Raw genomic sequence first — 15,975 nt, forward strand, 5'->3', positions numbered from 1 at the left:
TAAATCAGTTCGACCGATCTTGAGTTATAAATAGTGTAACTAACACGACTTTCTTTTATATATATAGTTAGATGTGAATGTTAAGATGGATGGATGTATGATTGTTTTAAGTTATCTGCAGAACGGCTTAAAGGATCTTGATGAAATTTCGTACGATTGTAGAACATAGTCTGGAAGAACACATAGGCTACTTATCAAGTAATTAATTGCGTCATGACCTTACGAGTGTAAAAGTGAATTAACTTCATGTTATTATTATTTGTCGTAGTTATTCTAATCTCGAAATTATTTTTCACATATGACACTGAAAGTAATGTAATTACGAAGCGCAGTTATTTTCACGTGTCGCGCTCATGAACACTTTATTGCCAGCTCGAACATTTGTTACAAATATTTGTAATATATTATATTAATGGCCAATATAGATGCAACGTGTGCATTTTACTATTGAATATATTGTTCATTTGTTAGTAGAACGTAAATGAAGAGAAGTCTGGCCAACTCTACTCTTTTTGCTTCCAATATTTTCGATGGCTAGCTTGCCTTTGGGTGGGTATAATAATGGAAAATATTTGTTAAAACTGCGTTATACTCGTATTATAAGGCAGTGAAAACCCACGGTATTTGGTTAACATTCACTTGTTAGATCCGAGGGCCTAGCACGAATATTCGTAAGAACGTTTTCGTAACGTCACCGATAAAATACCTATAAGAAAGCAGCGCCCCTACCGGCCGTAAAGCACAACAACAAATCTCATACTTTATCGATGATGTTACAAATATTAGTGATAGACCCTCTATAAAAAATAGAGTTACATATTAACGGTTGAGCTCACGCTGTGAGATACTTCATAGTTTTGTTAGGGTAGGCAGTTTAACACATTAACATTTGGTAGTGCACCATCTTACGCTTGAAATCCCGCGTCTCCACTCGGAATATCAATCAGCAATGACTCGCAGGCGGCAGTAAACTTTTACAATCCTGCTGGGAATCGAAAAACGTAACGTCGTATAGTTTTATTCGGCAGTGGAGATTTAAGGCTCTTACTTTTATATCAGTAGATTACATACTTCGTTCTTACATCTTAGTACTTAATGACACGAATTTGAAGTACCGGTAGAGGATTTTAATTTCAGACCCTATTAGTGAAAATGACGCGAAGCACTAAATTTCGTTAATTCGCGTTAAAAAGTCGCAGGGTGGTTAACCTCGTATAAAAAGATGAAAATTAGAACCAAGCAACTACCATATGAAAAATGGTAACATAATTCAGATATCCTTTGGTATTGCTAATAAAAAATGTAATACGTGCTCAATAAAGCTGGCAAAGTTGCTGCGTCAAAGAGATTCGATTTTGTCTAAACTCGACTGTATGGCGGACATAAATCAAATGCCAACACGTGACAGCCAAAACCTTGCCAGGAATATTTTATGGACAGAGTGACTACTGATTTAAAACCTTAAAAGAATTCAATGTACTGAAAACTCTATAAGTAATGTCTACATTTAGATTTACAATTTACAAGTTTTACATATAAACATTTTTTCTTTGTATGGAAAAAAAATAATGTAGTGTTATAGCCTTAAATAAATAAATAAAAAAATAAAAAAGCCTTTTATTCCATGCATTACAAAAAACTAATAAAATTACAAAAAAACAAATATTAATAAAACTTAAATAACCTAAATAAATACTCGTCTGACAGAGGCACTAATAAATTTACTAGTACTTTATTACATTAGAATATTATACTCGAAAACGTCGAAAAAAAGATTTAGCAATAAAAAAATAATAAGGGCAAGTGAGATTTGGACTCGTCCTTTTCACCATTTGTTTAAAATTTCATCTTTTACGTCCAATTTATGCGTATTGTGTTGATGGTATATATATATATATATATATATATATATATATATATAGATATATTAAGATAATGTAAAATATACCCGAGGTGTCATAGAGTTACCATATAAGCATATGACACTCCGGCGAAGGAGACAAATCGAATGTCACCTCACTTATCAAAGTTGAATTACATAATGTACATGGGAAAACATTACCCTCTTTGTCAGTAGGGTAAAAAGTAGTGCTTTAAAAAATACTTCAATTAATTCCTTTATTAAAAAAATGATTTAAAAAAATTCAATTAATACATGATAAAAGTTATTTCAATTGAAAATATAACAAATAATTAAAGTCGTAGAACTTTTTCTATAGTTGTAATACTCTACCAAAAATATTACACGTTTTAAAACACAAAAACAATATCTGTCTGGCAAGATAATACTGAACCTTGAAAGGCTTAGATAGATTTCTAATTTAAATAAGGTTCATAATTCTGTATTAGTGAAACTGAAATTATTTTAATTTAAATTGTTTCTTGGAAATTCATTATAAACAAGGATAAGATTAAGGTTATTGATGTAAAACTCTAAATAACTTTATATTTGTATAAAAATGTATGTATATTTTAGACTACAATATTTTAATCCCCTTTCTTTCTCATCCTTTTCTTTTAAGTAAAGCATGGGATGGGGAAGTAGTAGACGGTGGGGAACGCATATGAAAGATAAATATCCTCTTTCTCTGCGTCCCATCCTCCGTCGATCAAAGGTAGGCAACGCATCTGCAATTGCGGATGACTATGAGCAACGGTCGCTATTTCGGCTATTTCGCTATTTCGGCGAATTCAGGTGGCCACTAGCTCGTTTGCCACCTTATGAAGTGATTTTCCTTAACTTTTATTATAATGAACCTGAGTATTCATGAAAAAAAACTTTTTTTTTATATGCACATGTAAAAGCCCTGTTACGATTATTATTATTATTATTATTATTATTGTGTAATTATTAAAGTAAAGGAGCCTATATTTATAAGTTCTAAACAAAAAGTTCTGTTCGTTCACTTTATAGAATTTATTTTCACAAAACATTTTCCTTTGGAGTTCAAAAGAAAACTCGAAGAACTTTAACGCAACGCTCTTTGATTTAGCGTTGATTATTTTTCTGTTCACGACACTTGAACGTTTTTTGCTTTTGATGTTGTTTGGCCAAAGATTACAGACTGTATTTATCAACGCATCAAGTGTGAACCGAATTCAATTTCGATATAACTTTGTGACTGGTCATGCAAAAATATTTATATTTTGCTATAGCAAATAAATTCAAATTCAACTTTGAAATCAGATAAAATAGACTAAAAAAAGTTAAACCTTCAATAATTTTACACTATTTTTATTTAGCAAATTTTTTACAATAGAGATTTCTAATCCTGTATTTAGAAGATTAAACAACAACAGCAATGTGTAAATGACAGGATTGTTTTGATGGTACGCCGTAGTTGGCGGGTTTAAACGAGCAACTGTTTTGTATGGGGAGTACGGCGTGACACTCGATTGACATATCCGATTCAACGAGCACAGGATCTCACATGAGTGGTCACACATTAAGAATTTAATGGAGCTTGCCACCTCTAAATTATATTGTTGAGAACAGGAAATTGAGGGAATTCGAATACTACGCGAGTTTGAATTGCATACATAATAAAACTCATATGACTAATAAAATAATTGTGGTTTCAAAGTGTGACAATGGTTAACTATTTTCCCAGTAAACTTTAGTATACAGCCAATCCAATCAGACTAAAATAGAAAAACGTAGTAGTTACTACGACACCTTTTGTCTTCATTCAACCAAACCTCCACTATTCAATCATCTCGGTCAGTCGGCCCAGGGACTTTGTTATGTCATTGTCCTATGAAACTGCAAATTACTTCTTATTAACGTCTATAATCGTTTGTCAGTTATAAAAAAATATATTGTACTTTTATCAAATGTGACAACTCTATAAAGATCTAGAACGCATAGAAATCGAATCACATACTCCTTGATTTTGTGAAGCTACCACTCGGAATACAAATGAGTCAGTGTCCTGCATCGATCGGCCTGTAAAACTTTATAGTACCGACCCTTACGTCGGAGTAATGGCAAGTGTACTTAGACACGATCCTTTTCCTTTCGACACTTTATTCCAGGATGTTAACGGCCTGATACTTCCAGCATTACTTTCTGCTGCCTAATTTCTTAAGACATAGCATATAATTTATTTTCTATAAATCAAATAGATGAACGCTCAACTGAAATCAGTAGCAGAAAAGCTATTTAATATAGTTTAACGGTTCATAATACACTGCATTTAAAATTTACATAAACTAAAAACAACTTATCGACCAAACTATCCTTGGTATGCAGTTTTCATATCTAATTATACATGTGAACAACTTCTCCAAGGAAAGATGGAAGCTGTGGAGGTAAGAATCTCAAAGAATCCCAATGATGTTTTTTATTTTCATCATTTCCACTGCTGCTAGCTTCTTCTTTATTCTCTTCGTCAAAGATGTTTCTAGAACCTAAATCGCTTAAATCATTGTAATCATTATTATGGTACACACAAGACATCCCCGGCGTTGGTTTGATCACAATATGCGGTTTAGTTTTATCCGATTTTATCGAATTTCTTTTTCCGTGTATCGTAAGTGCGATATCTTTGCTAGAGGATTTCATTGTACCAATTGTTTCTGATTGAATAAGTCTAGAAACCTCATTTAGGTTCAATTTTAATAAATCACACGAATCATTCTTATGTTGTACTATTGATTTAGTCCCCACTAATTTATTTTCCATTCGTCTATTCTGTATTATATTATGTAGATGTGAACTGTTAACTGCAGCAACATCTTTGATTGGTCTTTTCTTAATTTTTGATACATATATATTGCTGGAACGAGTGAATTTTAGTAATATGGGGGCTTTAGAACAACGTCTTCTAACAAATAAAATTATACTGTCAGACACGGTAGACTTAATTGGTAAAGACTTTGAAGAATCTAAGAAACTTTTTATGTTATCAATAAAATTTGCTTTGAAATCCTTATTTAAAGGAATTTGTCCTAGTGATTTTTCGACTTGATTTTGTTTTGTTAACTTTTCAGCTTTATTCGATGAAGGAAATCGATTCTCATATGTGTTGTATAGTTGATCAGTTTGGTGCATTGTAACCTGATAATATTTTGTTTTTGGTAAATTAAGAATTAATTCTTTGCAACATTTTGATAGTTTCATCGCTTCTTCAGATTCAGAAATAACTTTTTTAGCTAAACTAAGGTCACGAAGAACATTAGAAATAATTTTAATGTTCCCCGATCGTGTCTTCTGTAAAATACCAATCTCTGTTTGAGGTTCAGTGTTACAGCATCCAAATTTCACCACGTGACTGCCGGACTCGCTTTTTCTCAATGTAAGAATAGCTGTACTGTCATCTTTGATTACGTTTTTAACTGTTGCCTTTAAACATTTTTCAAATTCCTTATCAATAGCGAGAACATAGTTTCGTGAAGGTGTAGATTTTAATACTCCAGGAAAGTCATAAATACTATCATCATTTTGTAAAACTTTTAACTTTGTGTATGTTTCAGGTAATAAAGCGAGCAATGTGTTGTGAACTTGATCAAGGGGCTCCGTAGCAATAATCAAAACTATCCCAGATGGAGTTTTTCTCAAAACGGCATTTGGTTGCGTTTGACCAATTTTTTTATATAAATTTGAACTAACTTCGGACATATTATCTAAAGTTCTTTGAAATAATTCCGAAACATTTTTATTTCCTTTAAAAAATAAACAACCTGGTAAAACTTTTTTGAGCTTCATTATTCGATCAATATTCGAATTTTGAAATTCAGATTTGAATTCTATTAAAATTTGACCGGAATCAGTTATTATTAAATTCATCGATGAAGGTGGATGCATTTTACTTTCATTTTCTAAGGCTTTCACAAGATCCTTATCAAATTCAAGAACCGAAGCCCCGGATGGTGTTTTCACTATATTTAAAAAGCAATCATTTAAACAAATCGTTATAGGGCATGTAGTCTGAGCGTCGCGTTGTCTTTTATTTAACTGTTTTGCATCTGTAATTAAATTGTTAATTTTTTTTATACATTTTCTTATGTAATTAACCTCAAATATTTACTTAAGTATGGGAGTACAAAATAAACAGTCTCGAACAAATTAACGTTTTACTAAAATGTGTTAGATTTAGTCGATCAATTTCCTAATAGGGAATTGTAAATGTATTGAAATAACTTTATTTAAAAATGAAATTACAAAATGTTCATGTTTTGACAAAAATAAAACTTCTAATCACCATATTAAGATTTAATAATTAAACGTACATAAAATTTAATTATGCATTTTCACATTTACTTGACATTTCCTCGGCGGTACCTTAAGGAACGTTGGATGAGGTAAATTATGTTTCATTATACCGTCGTTACCGTGGTGTCAGAACTGATCACCGAACTCATTTGCTCGGCATGATCGACATTATAACTCCCCATTACTTCAGCGATAAGACGTTTTTTCGGCTGGCTACCTAGGGTGTAGATAATTACGATCATTAATCAGGAAATGAATATTTTGTACTCCCATAAAAATATATAAATAAGACGAAAAATACCTTGATCATATTTCGAATTGGTCGCAGGATAAAAACAATCACAGTAGCCCTAAAAACAGAGATATTTTTACAAAAGCATGTTTAAATTAAACTCTTTGTATATATACAAATTTTGAAATTTATGTCTCTTTTGTGAATTTTTTTTGTTTTGTTTTTTTTCTCTGCCATTTCATTATTAAGATAGAAAATCGTACCTGATCCGTCAAATGCTGTTTCAATTTAGATTTTGGTAAGCTAGAGTCTCTCGTTGGTATTGTGCTCGATATCTCTGGCTTCAAAACACAAGTTGCAGTTCTCATATTCTTCGACATTTTACAAGTAGAACCGCTGCAAGTGTCACATCTCGATTTCGTTATTTCATTCATCATCTGTTTGAATTTTTCATCTTCTTTACCACATTCTGGTCCACAAATCATTTTTTCTTTGTAAGGACATAATTTCTTGTCGTCCTGTAGAAGTAAGTCTATTCAGTATCTAGTCTCGGCAAATGAAGACTGAACCTAAATATCTTGGTTAATCAATCACAGATTTCAAAGGAAAAAGCCTTCGGACTGAATATTAGACCAAAAAATTTTTATCTGTCTTATTTGTATCACTACAATATGTACCTAATCACGTAAATATATGCGCAGACGCAAATACATGCACGTATGAGATGGGTGGAATATTGTTTTTTTTTTGTCATTTATCTTGTGTGAGTAAGTACTGAAGCTAGACATAAATATGTATATTAAAGTGTTTACATCCTCGTAGTCGTCGTCCACTGGGCAGGGCGAGGGGTCATGGGGCGGGGGCGGTGCTTTCTTCGTGCAGATGCAATCCTTCGGACCCTTAGGGCAGTAACACTCGTTGGTTCCTCCCCAACGATTACAAGGCGCCTGAATTTTATATTGTTAGTTTAAAAATAAACATATATAACATAACATATCAGAATTAGAAACTTTATTTCTATAAATATTGATATTACTTTTTTAGATACTGTCCCTTTGTCGACTTTTTCCGGCTTCGATACTTGTACTTTCTGCAGACAAGTCATCAACTGCTTGTACATATCTGGATCTAGCTGTATTAAAAAAAATAGTACCATTACGTATACATACAGATTTGTTATTCAGAGTATTTCTACATATCTTTAAAAATTCCAATTCTAAAAATGTTCCTGTATGTTGATTTACGAAGACACTATTAACGTTTCGATATTTTATTATTGTTAAGTAATAAAGAAATAAATTTGATACTCTTAAAAAAATAGTTACAGATAAGAAACAGCGAATACTTACTTCGCATCTAGTTTTTACAGCGCCGCCAACAATGGTCAGATTTAAATGTTTCTTTACAGCGGTCAGTATAAATTCTTGTAACATTTTTCTAGTTTTATCATCTAATTTACCATTCCTACTTCTCTTCAAACATTCTAAAATCTGATCAGCTACCGCTTTTCCGCCGCCTTTCTTTATTTGTCTCTCCAATACGGTGTACATATTTTCAAACACGTTATCTAAAAACTTTCTTTTCACCGTCGTACAAATGCAATCCATGGTGTGGTCGATACCACAATGATCACCTAACAAGGCACAACGTCTTTCCTCTAAACATTTGGGGCAGTCGCTGCAAAATCTATTTATTTCTACAGTGTCAGTACATTGATTACATTTGCTACATTTCGTCTGTTGGTCGTGTATTTGTTTATCGAGGTTCTGAATTTGATTTTCAATGGATTTTTGTCTTAAATCACATTTATCCCGACATTTATCACGTGCTTGTAATAACAATTCGATTTCTGATGACAAAGCTGCTCTCTGGAATAGTTAATACGTGTTAATTCTTAAAAGGGATCTCATCGTATGTGTGTTTTCTTGATATACCTTATCCTCGAAAAGTACCAATTAATAAATACCTGACTATTCATTTACTTAAAATGTTTATTTATAAAAGCAATACGTAAACTGAAAGTGACTCTCAAACAATAAACCTTATTTTAACACACAATTATACAGTAAGTTAATATCTTACTTCTTAAGCGAAAGTTTAGATGGATAGATATTTGTTATCTTGTAACTCCAGAACGGCTAAACAGATCAGAATTAAATTAGAACCATTTATTGATTACTGTATGGAATAGCGCTAGATAGAAACTAATTAAGTTTTTTAATTCCAAGTAAACGAACTCGCAGGCGACAACTAGTATTACATATATTCACACCTCTGCTCTCAAATCCTCGTTTTCTAACTTTTTCTTTAATAAAATACCACAAATCTTTTGCAAATCTTCTCTTGCTTCCTTGATGATTTTTGATCCTTGTAATTCCTTTTCCTTTTTTGTCTTATTTTCCTCGGCGACAACTTTTTCCAAACTCTTTATGTCTTCTCTATATTTTGCAATTTTTTTCTGTCAAATGTGAATCATTATTACGTTAAATATATCAAATGTATTTTTTTTTATAGGTGGCATACGAGCAAATGGCCACCTGGATTCGCCCCAATAGCGAGGCGACCGTTGCCCACAGACATCCGCAAATGCAGATGCGTTGCCTACCTTTAATCAATGGAAAAGGAGACGCACAGAAAGAGGATATTTTTCCTTCCTATGCGTCCCCTCTACCGCCAAATCCACTTCCAATACCCATCCTTTCCTAATAAGAAAAGGGTGGGAAGGGAAGAGGACTAAAATTAGGCCTCCGGCACCACACTCATCAGACGAAACGCGGAATTGCTTCCACTTCACGCCTGTTTTCTGTGTGGTCGTGGTATTGCACCGGTCGACTCAGCCAATTCGTGCACCCAACAAATATTGTTGTTGCGGGATCTACCACTGTTTCACTACCATCAGTTAATGCTACTATGATATATGAACTTTAGCGGTTTTCATATTGACTCGTCTCTCGTTCAAATTCTGAACAATACAAAGATCTCCAACAATTCAAATAATTCGGAACTTCAAATTTTCATAGGTTTAAAAATAAACTAAAAGGTTAACTTGTATATCTCAAGTTTTCTTGCAATAATGACTACATTACGATATATTTTTCAGTAAAGTACATTAACCAAAAACTTAATTGCTTACTTTGTAATAAACGATAAGAAACGACTTACATCAGTTGCTTCTTTTTTTGTAACTATTGATTTTTTCGTTGCTTCAATTTCTTTTTTGTTATTTTCTAATCTATGCTGCAAATCTTTTATTTCCGTATCAAGGTATTTAATATCATTACTTTTCTGAGATGTTTTATCTCTAACATCGCATCGATATTTATCCACTTTTTCAATTTTCCCTTCTAGTTCTTTCATATTTTCACGCCATTTCTTAGCGCTTGTCTCCACCCCTCTTAGCTAAAAGTAACAAATTTTATTTTAACAGAAAGTTGTCATTGGTTTTGTATTAAACCGTAGAAACGAATTATAAGCGTGTAATTATTCTCCGCGCGCGCTGGTTGCGAGTGGACGTACTAACAGTAATTCTTACAACTTTGCCCCGCGGCACAGTGTATTTAATAAAATATTCAAGATGATCCGGTCACCAAAAACTTCTTCAACTCCGGAATTGTCTACACATGAAAAACAAAAGGATCATGTGACGATACGTAAAAGAAAACATAGCGAAGATATGTCAGAAGTATTTAAGGAATTTAGCGAAAATATAGGGTGCTCTTTGGACACCTGGAAAGCGGAATTCGGGAAAGAAATTATTAAGGTCCATAAATCTCTGGATCAAATAATTAAGAATGACCTAACAATACTAAAGGATACTACATCGGAATTGAAATCGGAATTAACTAAAATTAGAATGGACTACACAGAAATGAAAACCTCAGTAAATAAATTAAATGTAAGGCAGAACAATTTTGAGAAGGAAATTAAGGAATTACAGCAGTCACTACAGTTCAATGACACTCAGTATGAGGAATTAGTTAAAAAAACAACCGTACTTACAGAAGATACTAAAAAGATAAGTAACCTGGAAGCCGAGTTACAAAGATTACATAATGAAAATCGGAAGCTCAAGAGTGATTTTAATGCAAATGAGCAAAGGGAGCGTCTATTGAACTTAGAGATCGTGGGTATCCCCGAGGACAGAAATGAAAACCTTAGTGAATTACTATTCAAACTTGCCAGCTATGCAGGTGTCACTATCACTTGTAATGATATCTTACATGTAAATAGAATTTCTCCAAGAACCAAAGTCCAAGGAAGACCAAGATTAATAATCGTCAAGTTTGCTTCTAGACTGACGAAGGATAATTTTTTCTCGCAAGTGCGCAAATGCCGTATCACAACAAAAGACATAAATTTACAAGGTGAGCCTAAACCCATATTTATAAATGATCATCTTTCACCATATAATAAATTCTTACTTCGAAAATGCAAAGAACTGGCAAAATTAAAACATTACCAATATGTGTGGTCAAAAAACGGAAGAATTTACACGAGAAAAAACGATACAACTCAAGCCCTACAAATAGTCGAGGAGGAAGATCTCAAAAAAATAGTGTAAAATCCTTATTATGTTTCTTACGATTTTTCTGTTTTTTCTGTTTTTTATATCATTTATGTTTTAGATATAAACATGTAAATAGTTTTGCAGGTTTGTCCGAAGATAAGCTTTATAGTCTTGTACTGATAGTCACACAGCACATATTAAAATACTCATGTTTATTGCTCGAACACTCTGAAGTAAATTGGTCTGTGCGCTTAGTTGTTTGTCACAACTATTTACGACGCGAACCAAAGCCGAGCCATGCTACCCTCTTCTTTAATATAAAATACATTTATTGTAAAACAATACTTATTACTACATATCGTACGATAATTTTTTCTTTATCTGACTTGATAATATATTGTAACTTAAAGATTATAAAGGAAATATTTATATACCTATTTTTTCAATTACACATTTGTCTACAACTTATGATCTCACATAATGTGTTAAAAATATTTTTTCATTTAATTAACACATACGGACCTTTATTCCGGCCGTACACATTATTTACCATACGATGGAAGTTTCATATACATTTTTTTATGAAGTATAGTCCAATACACAAACATTCTTTAGCAATTTCGCATTTAATAATTTGGCTGCCACTTACATATCAAATTCACGAAAACGAAACCACTAATCACTGTTATCAATCGTTATTCAGTACAGAATTTGCGTTGCATTTGTTTACAATCCGACATTATACTTACTCCCCACAATACCCGGTAGCCTATAAGCGTGAGCCATTATATTATATCTCAATTATAATCTCAAACAAGAACACTTTATCGTTATTTAAACAATTTACAAATGTTAAAAATTATCTGAAAGTAGACGTTATATTTTATTATGGATGATTCAGCTCTCAAAATTTATTATCAGAACACTAGAGGACTTAGAACGAAGTGTTTACAATTCAGTCAAAATATATTAAGTTATGATTACGACATTATAATTATTACCGAAACTTGGCTACATGACGGCGTATTTGACAAGGAATTATGCGACGACAGATATGATATTTTTCGACAAGATCGCGACTTGGCTTCCACGGGTAAATCGACGGGGGGTGGTGTAATGATATTGACAAAACGGGAGCTGGACGCGGAAATTTTATGTCGTGGTCCCCCGCCAACTGAGTTGCTGTCTATTGTTGTGCCTTCGCGAAATATTTCTGCGGATGCCGACCTGCATGTGAGCGTCTTATATATTCCACCTGATAACTACTTAATACCTACACACATAAAAACGGTCACGGATAATATTCTTCGGGAGTTTAGTAATAAACCTGGGCGAACACATTTAGTGGTAGGCGACTTCAACCTTCCGTTCATAGATTGGAATGACACCAGTCCTACATTTCTAAGACAAGGCAGCGTTGAGGTTCAAAATGCCGCGAGACAGTTAATCGAGGATTTTTCTTTTATTGGGTTAACACAATATAATAATATTAAGAACTACGCTAGCAACACTCTCGACTTATTTTTTTCTAATTTACCTTTAGCTGTTACTAAATGCTCATCTCCATTAGTTAAAGAGGATCCAGCACATCCTGTAATAAATTTTGAAATACTGGATTTAAAGATCTCACATCTTGTAGAAAACTATATAACACGTTACAACTTCTATAAAGCCGATTATGAAAATCTTAACAAATATTACGCTAGTATCGATTGGATTTCTAGTATGAATTCAAGAACCATTGATGAGGCCGTTGAGGTTTTCTACGATAAAATCTTTGATGGTATAAGATCTCATATCCCCCTCCGTCGCAAGTCAAATAAATCCTATCCGATCTGGTATAGCAGGGCGCTTATTAAAATAATTAGAGAAAAATCTAAGGCACACGCACGTTGGAAAAGATTCGGCAATTTGAGGGATTACGACGAATTTTCGTACTTACGTAAGAGACAACACCGCTTACAGAAAAAATGTTTCGAAGATTACACTACTCGTACTGAAGAACTTATTAAAACTAAGCCCAAATTCTTTTGGAGCTATATAAAGAACCTTAGAGGTGGTTCAAGTTACCCTAAAAAATTTACTAACGACGGCGCCACGTACGTCGAAGGTGAAAAAATTTGTGAGGCATTTAGTCAATACTTTCTTAGCGCTTTTGGTACTCCGAATAAAAACCCTATCCGTGATCACGCGAATTCCAATAGATGCATTGATAATATAGGTAGTTATGTTATAGAAATCTCTGAAGTTAAAAAATACTTTGGTTCACTAGACATTGATAAGGGTGCTGGTAGCGATCACATACCATCTGTTTTCTGGAAACTATGTGTTAACTCACTTGCTGAACCTATAACCTATATTTTCAATCGGTCTTTAAGGGAAGGTATTTTTCCCCAAGCGTGGAAAAAAGCACACATCGTCCCAATACATAAGAAGGGGTGTAAAACACAAATTAAGAACTATAGAGGTATCTCCTTGTTAAATATTATTGCAAAGGTTTTTGAAAAGCTAGTATATTCGGCTATATATCCAGTGATTTATCAAGCTTTACCTGATGAACAACACGGCTTCTTGAAAGGTCGTTCCACTGTAACAAATCTTACGTGCTTTGTAGATTATCTACGTAACACTATGGAGGGTGGAGGTCAAGTTGATGTGATATATACTGATTTCGAGAAGGCATTCGATCGTGTTGATCACATCATACTTCTCACAAAGCTTCAGCAACTTGGTATCCACGGAGATTTGCTCAGATGGATCAAATCTTATCTCACAAACCGGTCACAAGCTGTAGTAATAGGAGGATACCGTTCAAACTTCGTAAATATACCTACAGGAGTTCCCCAGGGCTCACACCTCGGTCCTCTATTTTACACGGCGTATTTATATGACATTAATCAATGTTTTATGCACGCAAAGCATATTATTTACGCCGATGATAAAAAAATATATCATAATATAAGAAACAATAATGATTGCCTAGACCTGCAAAAAGACTTAAACTGTCTTACGAGGTACTACAACGACAACAACATAACAGTTAATATAACTAAGTGCCAACATATCACTTACACCCGTAAGACTCGACCAGTCTTATACAACTACGAATTTAACAATGTGAAAATAACAAAATCTTGCACTGTTCGTGACCTGGGCATTTGGTTGGACGAAAAATTGGTACTTTCACATCATATCACGTACATTGTGGAAAAATCATATAAAAACTTAGGTTTTGTCTTACGAGCCTCTAAACATTTTAAAGACATATTCTCTTTAAAATTATTGTACTATGCTTACGTTCGTAGTACATTAGAATACGCAAGTCCTGTTTGGTCTCCTCATGCCGCTGTATATAAAAAGAATATCGAACGAATACAAAAAATCTTTATCAATCACATTAATTTCCGGCAACGAAAAAGTGCCACATCTTACACAGAAGCATGCCACAACAACGGATTATTGACGCTCGAAGAAAGGCGTACTTTACTTGACATGTGCCTACTATATGATGTTATACACGGTAATGTTGATTGTAAGGAACTAGTAAGTAAAATCAAATATTGTGTACCAAAACGTCGAACTCGTCATACACCCTTACTTCATGTACCTATGCACAGCACCAACTACGCAGCCAACAACACCATTACGCGACTTACGAACAATTATAATACTTATTTCAACGACGTAGACATCTTTAACCTCTCAAAAAATAAATTTAAAGCACAAATACAAAAATCTATCCTTTACAATAACAGATAAAACTCTTAATATTTTTAACAAATTTATTTGATTGTTCTCGTACGTGTGTGTGTATGTATGTTTTGCTTAATTATTTTCATTTTTTCTCTCCTGTTTATCCAATTGACTATGTGTAAAACTGTGTATGTGTGACTATCATGTGATCGTAAGACATCGTTTTGTTATTTCTAAGAAAATTTATTGGAAAACCTATTATTGGCCTTGCTTTGTTTTATATGTACTGGATGTAATTTTTGTAACTAATACGCTGTTGGTTTTCTTCTTAAATAAATAAATAAATAAGCAAAACCTCTTTTTCGAGTAGCTTCTGTCTCTCAAATGTCTCAGCCATTTTTTTCTTATAAGTATCCTCCATAGACATCCACATGCAATCGGCCTCTTTTAACATTCTTATGCTCTCTTTCTCCCGCGCTTCTAATTTTTTAATTGCGTCTTTCAATTGCTGCTCAGTTTCCATTAATTCTTTAAGTTTATCTGAGCATTTCTGATCGAAAGACGCAGCCTGTTAATTTTATTAAAAATTGTATATTAACTTTTAATTAATTTGTCAATCAGTAATAGCTTGTGGGATTTGAATACCTTTGACTTTTGTTACATAAGTCAAAAGGAAAATTTATGCTTCAATAAGTCTGTAAATCGTGACAGTGCAGGTAAAGATTCCAAGCAAATCAATTCATTAAGAAAGGTGTCAACATGTGTCACGTTATTTTAAAATTTAACGGAATAAATAACTTCAACTATCATAAACAGAAATAGAAATTTATAAAAAAAACTAAATAAAAAAAGGAACTAAGTAATAAGAAATCATATTTTTAAATACAAATCTGTATCTCTGTTTAACTTTGTTGATTAAATTCGTCAGTGTTTTTGAATTAATCATTAATATTAACTCTATAAGTATACCTCTTCAAAATTACATAGAACTGAACAGATAGGTGTACTTTGACCACATTCAGTAACAGAGCTTGTAGGAGTTGGAATTATGGGAGGTTCTTCTTTGCAACTGTTAAGAAGAAAAGGATTGTTATTACCAGACATATTGTGGCTGATAAGAATAGACTAGCGTTTAAAAAATTGTAATACATTCACCTTTTATCAGGATCGCCACATTTTTTGCAAGACTTTTTACTTCTGGCTATATAACATGTCGTGCACTGAGGTCTAGATTGTGTTTTATATTTTTCAACCCCTGACGTTTGGGGTATCGTTTGGGTATCCGTTTGCTGCACAGAAAAAAGGATTCCAACTATTCAAATACTAAAA

This window comes from Papilio machaon, chromosome 11 (genome assembly GCF_912999745.1).
Source record: "Papilio machaon chromosome 11, ilPapMach1.1, whole genome shotgun sequence".
NCBI classification, from domain to species: Eukaryota; Metazoa; Arthropoda; class Insecta; order Lepidoptera; family Papilionidae; genus Papilio; species Papilio machaon.